Source organism: Narcine bancroftii, chromosome 7 (assembly GCF_036971445.1).
Source record: "Narcine bancroftii isolate sNarBan1 chromosome 7, sNarBan1.hap1, whole genome shotgun sequence".
NCBI lineage: Eukaryota > Metazoa > Chordata > Chondrichthyes > Torpediniformes > Narcinidae > Narcine > Narcine bancroftii.
The window spans coordinates 76462013-76473811 of record NC_091475.1 but is presented as its reverse complement, the minus strand read 5'-3'; the positions used below and the strand labels follow the sequence as shown (position 1 = coordinate 76473811).

General features: G+C 35.6%; 1 protein-coding gene and 1 long non-coding RNA gene across 8 annotated transcripts in view; one reads left to right on the top strand and one right to left on the bottom strand.

Moving 5' to 3' along the window:
* Positions 1–1088, bottom strand: part of LOC138739022 (gap junction alpha-8 protein-like) — a 122754-nt gene extending 121666 nt beyond the window's left edge. For 3 of the 7 annotated variants that reach the window (XR_011341960.1, XR_011341961.1, XR_011341959.1), the window contains exon 1: positions 878–1087. The gene's annotated coding sequence lies outside the window, so the exon portion shown is untranslated. Of the gene's footprint in view, positions 1–877 lie in introns of all 7 variants that reach the window. The other 4 variants (XR_011341958.1, XR_011341957.1, XM_069890374.1 and 1 more) reach the window with 2 other exon arrangements.
* Positions 1–11799, top strand: part of LOC138739024 (uncharacterized) — a 46619-nt gene that overhangs the window by 15929 nt on the left and 18891 nt on the right. The gene's annotated exons all lie outside the window — the stretch shown is intronic.

Genomic DNA, 11799 nt, shown 5'->3' with positions numbered 1-11799 from the left:
GGGGTATCTTTACCTCTGCTACATAAAGGCACTGTTTGACCTGCTGAGTTTCTCCAGCACTTTTCCCCCACTTACCATACTGTCTACGGAATCCTGTGTTTTACCTACAAAAGGAAGCTGATTCCCAAGCCGCCTCCTCCCTCCATTTGTTATGCCCAGACCATCTAAGTTTGCCTCTTTTAATATTTCCATTGTAGAGCAGTAGAGCGTCGGCCCAACCTACCCACGCCCACCAAAATGAACCACCCATACTGGTTCCATCTTCCTGCCCATAGCTCTTCAAAGCCATCCTATCCATTCCCAAAGTTTTCATGAAGTTCCAATAGCAACTGCCTCAACCACCTTCTCTAGCAACCTGCTCCTTAAACCCATCATCCTCTGTCTTTTAAAAGAAAACCACCTTTCAGGTTCCTTTTAAATTTCTTTCCCCCCCCCCCCCCACCCCATCACCTTAAATCGATGTCCCCTGTTTACAGATTTTTTTTTCCCCCTGCTCAAGTCAAAAGATTCCCTGCTTCATTTGATCAATTCCTCTCATGATTTAGTCCACCTCGATGAGATCACCCCTCATCCTCCTGTGCTCCAAGGAATAAAGCCCCAGTCTGCTCAACCTCTTCCTTTAGCTCAGGTTCACAAGTCCTGGCAACGTCTTTGTAAATCTGCTCTGCACCCTCTCCCGCTTGATAACAACATTCCCATAGCACGGCGACTAAAACTGAAAACAATACTCCAAATAGGGCCTCACCAATGACTCGTTCACAGAATATTGTGAATCAATTCCTTAGCAAGCCCCCTCCAAAATGACAACCACAACTGGAAGAGTAACATCCCCCTGTCAAACATCTATTAAAACGTAATCTTAACACTGGCAACTTGCCAAGGCAAAGTGATGTTTTTTCAGTTCACTCCAGTTTAGCCCTCTGCGAACCAGTTTGGGGTGGACGCGTTGACACCCAGTGCTGTACCACGGCTGAGCAAAGTGAAGACAATAGAGAACAAGCATTGGGTATTTTTGTTTGTGGCCCCACTTAAGCTGGTAGCCAATGAAGAGGCACACTGTTGTGACACCAAGAGCAACCCTGCACATGATTGACGGGAGGGATAATTGCAATATAATTACGGTATGTATGTGCAGCTACATGCTAATAACATGTTTTAAAAACTTGGCCAGTTCATGGTCAACACTGATATAATAAATCATTGACAACTTATTGTACTCCTACTTAGATGAACATTTTATTCAAATATGAATATAATTGATTTTAGAATATGTTAACTATTGTTTAAAACAGATTAATTTTTTTGTCATTCTTGCTGAATATATTTTTCAGAAATGGCTCTGCATGTTTGGTGTAGCTATATATCAATGTTTACTTTATGGCATTACGTCATCCATAGTCCCTCACTTGCTCACTCATCTCACCAAGTAATTAATCAAGTTGTCACATAACATTCTCACTGTAATATTAAAAGTTGGGTTGAAATTCATAGGGGATTGAACTGCAGAATTAACCCTCAATTTTCCATGTAAGAGTATTAAGCTATTTATTACTGAGAAAGGACAGCAGGTAGCTATTTATTTGTATAGATCAATGATGTTAACTTTGCAGTGTGATCATTACATTGTGACAGTCAATGATCACACTGCAAAATAGACCTTGATACACAAGTTGAGGTGTTCAGCTGTACCACCAGCAGTCCCTTGCCTGTTCTTGAGTGAATCCTTCAGCAATCAAAGTATTGAGAAATAAGTTGGAAGCTCATGTTGCAGATGTATAAGATGTTGATGAGGCAATGTTTGAAGTATTACAATCGGTTATGTTGTTAAGCTGGAAAGTGTGTGGAGAAGATTTATGAGGATGTTGCCAGGACTCAGAAGCCTGAGTTATAGGAAGGGGTAGAGCTGGTGAGGGCATTATTGCTTGCAATGCAGGAGAATAAGGGATGATCTCATAGAAGTGTACAAAATCTGGATAGGAAGAGATCGGGTAAATGTAGAGTCTTTTGCCTAAAGCAGCGGAATCAGTAACCTGAGGATATACGTAGGTTCTGTTTAAGACGAAGAGAGAGATTAAACAGGAACCTGAGGGAGCACATTTTTTACAGAGGATGGTGGGTTTATGGAATGGGCTGCCAGAGGAGGTGGTTGAGTCAGGTGCTATTTAAAAAAATGTTTACATTTAGATTACAGCACAGTAATAGTCCCTTCTTGTCCACGAGCCTGTGCCCCCCTTCTCCCCCCCAACCAAATACACCAATTAACCTACAATGCCTTCCTTTTTCAAGGGTGGAAGGAATCTAAAGAACCCAGAGGAAACCCACACAAACACAAGGAGAACATTTTTCAATGTTTATGAAAAAAATGGACAGATATTATACATGGAAAAGATGGGTTTAGAGCAGTGGTTCCCAACCTTTTCCTTCCAACTCACATACCACTTTAAGTATTCCCTATGCCATAGGTGCTTTGTGATTAGTAAGGGATTGCTTAAGGTGGTAGGTGGGTGGAAATAAATAAATTTGAAAACCACTGTTTTAATCGTGCCTAATTGACTTGTTATGTGCACGGTTTCATAACTCCAAAGGAAATGGGCCAATGACAATTTTTCTCAAGCAAAATATTTCAGTAAAAATTGGGTCTAGAGCAGTGGTTCTCACATACCACCTTAAGCAATCCCTTACTAATCAAAGAGCACCAATGACATAGAGAATACTTAAAGTGGTATGTGAGTTGGAAGAAAAAGGTTGGGAACCACTGCTTTAGAGGGATATGGGCCAAATTCAGTCAAAGGGAAACTTGTGTGGGTGGGACATTTTTGGTTGATTTGGGAAAGTTGTGTTGAAGGGCCTGTTTCCATGACTTTATGATAGTATCTTTCTTTTGGTGATGGAGAATTCCAGAGATTCACTGCCCTCTGGGAGATGAATTTTTCAAACACTACTAAAATGACGGCTCCCTGATCTGGTAACTGTGACACCTTGCTTGAGACTCACCTACTGGGGGAGACATGGTAACATTTACCCTGTCATGCATAATGCCTTCCAAAATGTTTGGGACAAAAACATGTTTTTTTTTCTTTTATTTGCCCCTGTGCAATTTGTAATCAAACAATTCACATGTGATTAAAGTACTCATTCTGGACTTTATTCAAGGTTATTTTGGTTTAACCATGTTGAAATTACAGCAGTTTTTATCCCTCATTTCAGGACATCATAATGTTTGGGATATTTAGCTTCACAGATGTTTGTGAATATTCAGCTATGCTTAATTGCTTCTTTGGTGCAGGTACAAGAGAGCTAGACTTGCTTCTAAGCTTTTAATCACCTTTGGATTCTGTTGTTGTTATTTTTCAACATGAGGACCAGAGGTTTCCCAATGAAAGTCAAAGAAGCCATTATGAGATTGCAAAACAAAAAAACAGTAGTAGGAGATATCACCCAAACCTTAGGATTACGAAAATCAACTGTTTGGGACATCATTACAAAGAAAACGTACTGGTGAACTCAGTAATTGGAAAGGGACTGGTATTCTATGGAAGATCTTCACTGCTGATGACAGAGGAATTCTTATCATGATGAAGAAAAGTTCCCAAACGCCTATCAGACAGATCCAAAATGCTCTTCAGGAGGTAGCTGTCAATATTTTAATGACTACTGTCCAAAGAAGATTTCATGACCAGAAATACAGAGGTTACGCTGCAAGATGCAAACCACTAGTTAGCCACAGAAAAAGGATGGAATAAGTATTTAAAAGAGCCTGCAGAATTCTGGAAAAATTGTGGACACATGTGACCAAGATTAATCTGCATTAGAATGATGGCAAGAGCAAAGTATGGAGGTGTAAAGGAAGTGCCCATGATCCAAAGCATGCCACCTCATCTGTGATACATGGGTGTTACGTCCAGGGCAAATATGGCTGCCACAGATACTGGCGCACTTATCTTCACTGATGATTTAACTGCTGATAGCAGTAGCAAACTGAATTCTGAGGTGTATAGAAACATCTTATCTGCTCAACTTCGAACAAATGCTTCCAAACTCATGAGACAATGCATCATCCTAAAGCAAGACAATGATCCAAACATATTGCTAAAGCAACACAGGAGTTTTTCAAAGCTAAAACTTTAAATTCTTGAATGACCAAGTCAGTAACCTGATTTAAATCTAATTGAGCATGCCTTCCATATGCTGAAGAAAAAAGTTCAGGTGAAAAGCCCCCTAAAACAACCAGGAGCTGAAGATGGCTGCAGTAGACGCCTGGCAGAACATCACCAGAGAAAATACCCAGCAGCTGATGATGTCTATGAATCACCGACTTTAAGCAGATATGCAACAAAGTACTAAATATGACTGCTTTACTATACATATCATTGCTATGTCCCAAACATTATGCTGCCCTGAAATGAGGAGACTAGGTATAAAAAGTGCTGAAATGTCGATGTGGTCAGACCAAAATGTACACAAATAAACTTGAATAAAATCTTGGCGGTGTTCTTTAATCACATGTGAATTGTTTGATTACAAATTTTAATCTGTGGAGCATAGTGGAAAATAAAGGAGAGAAAAGAAAATATTTTTGTTCCAAATATTATGGAGGGCACTTTATGTTTCAATGAATTCACCAAACTCCTTCCAAACTCTAAAGAATGCTGTTCTAACATTTTTAGCCATTTATGCTGGGACAACTCTCTTCCCAGAAATTTGTTCATTTATTCAAATTTTATTTTCCATTTGTGTCAAAACATATAACGTATTTTTCCATAACATAAAAATGATTAAAAACTACAACAAAAATTATAGCTTTTATTTATTTTCTTCCCCCCCTCCACCCACCTTCTCCAAAAAAGTAGGAAAAAAAGAAAAAGGCCGAAGAAACCACTATCTTTTAATTAATTGAAGTTCACACAACAATCTTAAACCATAACTAATTAGGGCGGGTTGGATGGGAGTGCTACAGGTAAAGTCGTAGCAATAAAATCCATGTGGGGTTTCCAAATCTTATCAAATTGTTCTGGTTGATTTTGTAAATTATTAGTTATTCTCTCTAATGGTATACAATTTAATAATTCCATTCGCCATCTATTCAACCCCACAGTATCACCAGATTTCCATGTTACAGCTATAGATTTCATTGCTATTGCTACAGTTAAAAACTTATTTTGATAAATATCTAACTTCAATTGGGAAATATCTCCCAATAAAAATACTGTGGGATCCTTCAAAATTTGCTTCAAAACTCATTGCAATAAAATATTTATACCCTTCCAAAACTTGTATGCCTTTTCACATTGACAGACTTCATGCAGGAAAGATCCTACTTCTTTATTACATCTAAAAACAGTAATAAGAATTATTCAAATTAAGTGCATGCAATTTGTATGGAGTATAATATAATTGATGTAAAAAATTAAATTGTACCATTTGATACCTAACATTAATTGTATTAGTTACACTTTCATAGCATAATTGACCATACTTCTTCTTGAATCTGTATATTTAAATCTTTTTCCTATCTAGATTTGGATTTGAATAAATCCTTTTTCTGAATAGTTTCTTGTAATTTGATATGCATATTATTAATAAATATTTCAATAAACGTATCCATTATTAGATATTCAAATGGACTTTGTTCTGGAAATTTGAAATTCTTCCCTAATTTTCCTTTTAAATATGATTTAAGTTGATAATAAGAAAAAATAGTATTTCAATTGATCAAAAGTCAAAAAGAGGATCCCAAATAACAATCCCTTATTTTTAAAAATTCCACAATTATACCAAACATCGAAATAAAATGATTAACCATAAAAGAAATTAAAGGATATGATATAATTTTAGCCAATATAACATAATATTACATTATCTGCAAAAAGACAAATTTTATGTTCTTTATTATGTATCTTAAAACCCTCAATCTCATTATCACCTCAGCTAAAAGTTCTATAGTTAATGCAAATAAAAAAGGAGATAATGGACATCCTTGTCTAGATGATCTTTCCAACAAAAAGATTTTGATATTTGCCTATTTGTAATCACCTTAGCCTTTGGAGAATTATATAATACTCTTATCCAATTTATAAGATTTGTCACAATTCCAAAAACCTTCAGTACTTTAAATAAATAATCCCATTCTAATCTATCAAACATTTTTTCTGCATTTAAAGCTAAAGCCACTGATGGCATTTTTCTTTTCTGAGCCAAATCTATTAAACTTAAAAATCTAAGAATATTATCTGCTGATCTTCTATTTTTAATGAAACCTGTTTGGTCCATATTAATCAGTTTAGGTAAACATTTAGCTAATCTATTAGCTATTAGTTTGGACAAAATTTTATAATCAGTATTCAATAGTGAAATTTGTCCATATGTAGATGGAAGCAAAGGGTCCTTCCCTCTTTTGGAATAACTGTTATTAACACAGTTTTAAATGACTCAGGTAAGTCCAAAAGATCTTCCATTCAATCTAATAACCCCATAAATATCAGATTTAATAATTCTTTAAATTCTTCATAACACTCCAGAGAGAAACCATCCTCCCTTAGAGTGTTATTATTTGGTAAAGACATCAATATATCATAATTCTGTAACTGTAAATAGATTTGTTAATTCTGTCTTCTCTTCTGTGCTTTAACTGTGGTAAAGTAATTTTGGACAAATGTTAATCTATTTTATCCCCATCCTTCAAAGATTCCAATATATAGAATTTCATAAACACATACCTTGTGTTTTGTAACAAAGATGAACCAAATCTTCTTTTACAGCTACTATTGTTCTCGATACTTGTTCAGTCTTCAATTGCCTTGCTAAAACATTGTCCTCTATCTCCCAATTTGTAATATTTTTGTTGGGTTCCCTCTGTACTCTATATGTTTGTATTATATTAAGCTATAATTTCTTTAAATCTAATATTTTCCTTTGTTCATCATTCCCTCGATTTTGCAATTCTTTTTCCATCTTTATTATTTTCCTTTCCAAAGAATTAACTTCAGACATGTATTCTTTTTTAACCTTAGCTGTATAATTTATTTGTCCTCTTAAATAAGCCTTCAGAGAATCCCATACCACGAACATATTAGTAACAGAATATTCATTCAGGTCCATAAAAAGTTTTATCTGTTGTCTTAAAAAGTCACAAAAATCTTTCCTTTTCAGCAATGCTGCATTCTTCTTCTTTGGCTTGGCTTCGCGGACGAAGATTTATGGAGGGGGTAAAAAGTCCACGTCAGCTGCAGGCTCGTTTGTGGCTGACAAGTCCGATGCGGGACAGGCAGACACGGTTGCAGCAAACCTCCATCTATAACCTATATTTAGCTTCTCCTACAGTAAAACTGACATAACTAAAGGTGAATGGTCATTACTATGAACATTTGTCTGGAGTTGAGAGTCGATTTAAAAACATATCTATATGGGAATATTTCTTATGCCTATAAGAATAAAATGAATAATCTCTAATATCAGGATGCATCTTCCTCTAACTATCAACAAGTTGCATTTCATTCATAACATTTTTCACATCCTTTGTCACCTTATTTTTAACCATCATTCCTCCTGATCTATCCAATTTGGAATCCAAGGTAAAATTAAAGTCTTCTCCCATAATTATTTTCCCTTTTGCATTAGCTAACTGCATAAAAACATCTTGTATAAATTTTCCATCATCTACATTTGGTGCATATATATGTTCAGTATTCAGAATATATTTTGCAATTTATCATCACATACCTCCCCACTTTAACAGTCATTACATCCAATATTTCAATTGGTAAACTTTTATTTATGAATATCGCTACGCCTCTAGTTTTAGAATTAGATGAAGAGAATACCCTTTCTATCCAATCTCTCTTTAGTTTCATATGTTCTATTTCTGTTAAATGAGTTTCTTGTATAAAAGCCGCATCCACTTTAGTTTTTTTCATATAATTCAATAACCTTTCTAATCGGATTCTGAATTCTATTACTATTAATACTAATAAATGACAATTTCCCTGCCATTAAACATCAGAATTAAAACTTATTTCCCTCCAGCGCTCCTTACATTTCCCCATTCCAACCCAACCCTCCCCATATAATATCTTTCATCTTTAAACAGTTCAGGCTAAGAACCAAAAAAAGAAAAGTTAAGAAAAAAAAGATAAGGAAATCCCCAGAGGTGCATGATGTTAAGGTGTCTCTATCACCCTGATCTGTATGGGATGCAAAACTAATCGCATTAGTGCCCATGATACTGTAGTGGTCAACAACACTCAAAACATCATACCATCCCTTACTATAAAATAAACCTTTTAATCCATTAATTTTACTCAGTATATTAGATCCTGCACAATATAGGTTATACCTTCCTCCACCGTTAAACTCTCTTGAAACTCGATGTATTTTCAGTTACAGCAATGAATTCAAGTATCTACAATCATCTGCTGATCTTTAACAGGCAATGAATCGGCATATACCTTTGCTTCATTAGGCTCAGTAAAAAATCTATTCCTCCTTCCCGGGATGAATACTTTCAAAACAGCTGGATATCTCAAAACAAAGGTATAGCCTTTTTTTTCCACAATACATCTTTAACCAGATTAAACTCCTTTCTCTTTTTCAACAAATCAAATCTTGTATCTGGATTTTTAAAAATCTTGTTTCCATTATAAATAAAAGGTGATAGTCTTTCTTTAGCTTGTTTCACTACCAGCTCCAATATCTTCTCTCTTACTTCATCTCGAAGGAATCTGACAAGTATTGAATGGGACCTTTGGACAAGCTGAGGTTCAGGTCTCAATGCCCTAAAGGCTCGTTCTATCTCCAAATCACCTTGAAATGCAGCCTGATCTGTTGCAGAAGTTTTTCAAGTCTACCCTCGTCCCCTTCTTTAATTCCAACAATCTTGATATTGTTCCGTCTACTAAAATTTTCCAAAACATCTATTTTTTGCATTAACTGATCATGCTTAGCAGCTGCTTCTGCTTGTCCCTTCTTCATTTGATCTTTGAGATTTTGAATCTCGAACTCATTTCCTTTAATTTTTCCATCCACTATTTCAAATCTAGTGTCCACCTGTTGTATTAATCTTTCCATCTTATCACCATTCTTCCTTGCTTCATCAGTTAACACTTCCATGGATTGTCGAAAAGGATCTAACATTTGCTTTAATTTACCGAGATTAAAAAGCTTCTGCAACTTTTTCTTGATTGTAGGTCATTCTTGTTTTTTCCTTTGTTTTTCCAGGAATTCTTCTTGATCTCGGGAGCTGTGAGTGTCTGGAATCTTTTTTAAAATTTCCTCCTTTTTTTGAGCTCTGCACACGTGCGACTTCTCATGCAAGCACAGAGTCACTTCTTCACCCGATGTTGGCAGCCATTGTCGGGGGAGACCTTGTGCAGCAGTGTCCAAGGTTTCCCTAGCTTCTGGCCTTTCTCCTTAGGATTCTGGAGCTGTTCGTAAGGTAGTATCCATTCTTAAGGCCTCTCTTCCTTTACTATTCCTTTTCTTGCTCAGTTTCTTGTACAACAGTAAGTCCTTTATCCTTCTTTGGTGGCATTGTTTTTTTAATTTTTAAAAATTTTTCACACTATGAACCATATTAACCAAAATACACACAAACATTTCCTTCTTGAATATACACAGTGTCATTTTCTCATCTTTTCCCCCCTCCCTTCTCTCCCTCCTTCCCACCCCCTTCCCCACCCACTAAATGCTCAACATATACAATACATTAAACCCATTAAACAATGTCATCACACAATGAAAATAAACAAGAATATTGTGTCATCTACTTTTACATACTGGGTCAGTTCATTTCGTCGTCTTCTCATTCTGTCATTTTAGGGATGGAGGTCTGCGGTAGGACCTCTCTGTTGTGTTCCATGTACAGTCCCAAATTTGTTCGAATACTGTGACGTTATTTCTTAAATTATATGTTATTTTTTCCAATGGAATACATTTATTCATTTCTATGTACCATTCCTGTACTCTCAGGCTATCTTCTGATTTCCAGGTTGACATTGTACATTTTTTTGCTACAGCTAAGGCTAACATAATAAATCTTTTTTGTGCTTCATCCAACTTGAGGCCTAGTTCTTTACTTCTTATATTACTTAGAAGAAAGATCTCTGGATTTTTTGGTATGTTGCTTTTTGTGATTTTATTTAATACCTGATTTAGATCTTCCCAAAACTTTTCCACTTTCTCACATGCCCAAATTGCATGTACCGTTGTTCCGTTTCCTTCTTACAGCGAAAGGATCTATCTGATACTGTTGGGTCCCATTTATTTAACTTTTGCGGCATGGTGTATAGCCTGTGTACCAATTATATTGTATCATCCGTAACCTTGTGCTTATTGTATTTCTCATAGTTCCAGAGCATAGCTTTTCCCATTTTTCATTCTTTATTTTTATGTTTAGATCTTGTTCCCACTTTTGTTTGGGCTTACAGCTTATTCCATCGTTCTCTTTCTCATGCAGTTTGATTTACATGTTTGTTATAAATGATTTTATCAATTTGTTTTGCTCCTCTTCTTGCAATTTCAGTAGTTCAATTTTAGCTAGAAACTCATCTATTTTGTCTTCTTTCCCTTCGTTCTCAGTTCGATATAATTGCTCGTAGAATTCCTTGAAGTTTTCATTGATCTCCGTTGGGTTGTATGTGATTTGTTTATCCTTTTTCTTTGATGCCAATACCGTTCTTTTAGTGTGTTCTGTTTTAAGCTGCCAAGCTAGTATTTTGTGCATTTTTTCTCCTAGTTCATCTTTATCTTTATTATGTTCTTCTCCACCTTGTACGTTTGTAGTGTTTCGTATTTTATTTTTTTGTTTGCCAATTCTCTTTTTGTTGTATCTTCCCTTGTTGCTAGTTCTTTTTCTGGACTTACTATTTCTCTTTCCAGCCGTTCTATTTTCCAATTGTAGTCCTTCTTCATCTTAGTTACATAACTTATTATCTGCCCTCTGATGAAAGCTTTCATTGCATCCCATAGTATAAATTTATCTTTCACTGATTCCGTATTTATTTCAAAGTACATTTTAATTTGGCGCTCAATGAATTCTCTAAAATCCTCTCTTTTAAGTAGCATGGAGTTTAATCTCCATCTATACATTCTTGGTGGGATGTTCTCCAGCCCTATTGCTAATAACAGGGGTGAGTGATCCAATAACAATCTAGCTTTATATTCTGTTTTCCTAACTCTCCCTTGGATATGGGGTGACAACAGGAACAAGTCAATCCTTGAGTATGTTTTATGTCTACTCGAATAATATGAGTATTCCTTCTCCTTTGGGTGTTGTCTCCTCCATATATCCAAAAGTTGCATTTCCTTCATTGATTTAACCATAAATTTGGCTACTTTGTTCTTTCTGCTAGTCTTTTTTCCAGTTTTATCCATCTTTGAGTCCAAATTAAGGTTAAAGTCCCCTCCTATCAGTATATTCCCCTGCATATCTATAATCTTCAAAAAGATATCTTGCATAAATTTTTGATCCTCTTCATTAGGTGCATATACATTGAGCAAATTCCAAAATTCTGAATATATCTGACACTTTATCATTACATACCTCCCTGCTGGATCTATTATTTCCTCCTCTATTTTGATTGGTACATTTTTATTGATTAATATAGCTACTCCTCTGGCTTTTGAATTATATAATGTTGCCGTTACGTGCCCTACCCAGTCTCTCCTTAATTTCTTGTGTTCCACTTCAGTTAGATGTGTTTCCTGCACGAATGCTATGTCATTTTTTTTCTTTTTTCAGTAAATTTAACAGCCTCTTCCTTTTGATTTGGTTATGTATTCCGTTAATATTTACAGTCATATAGT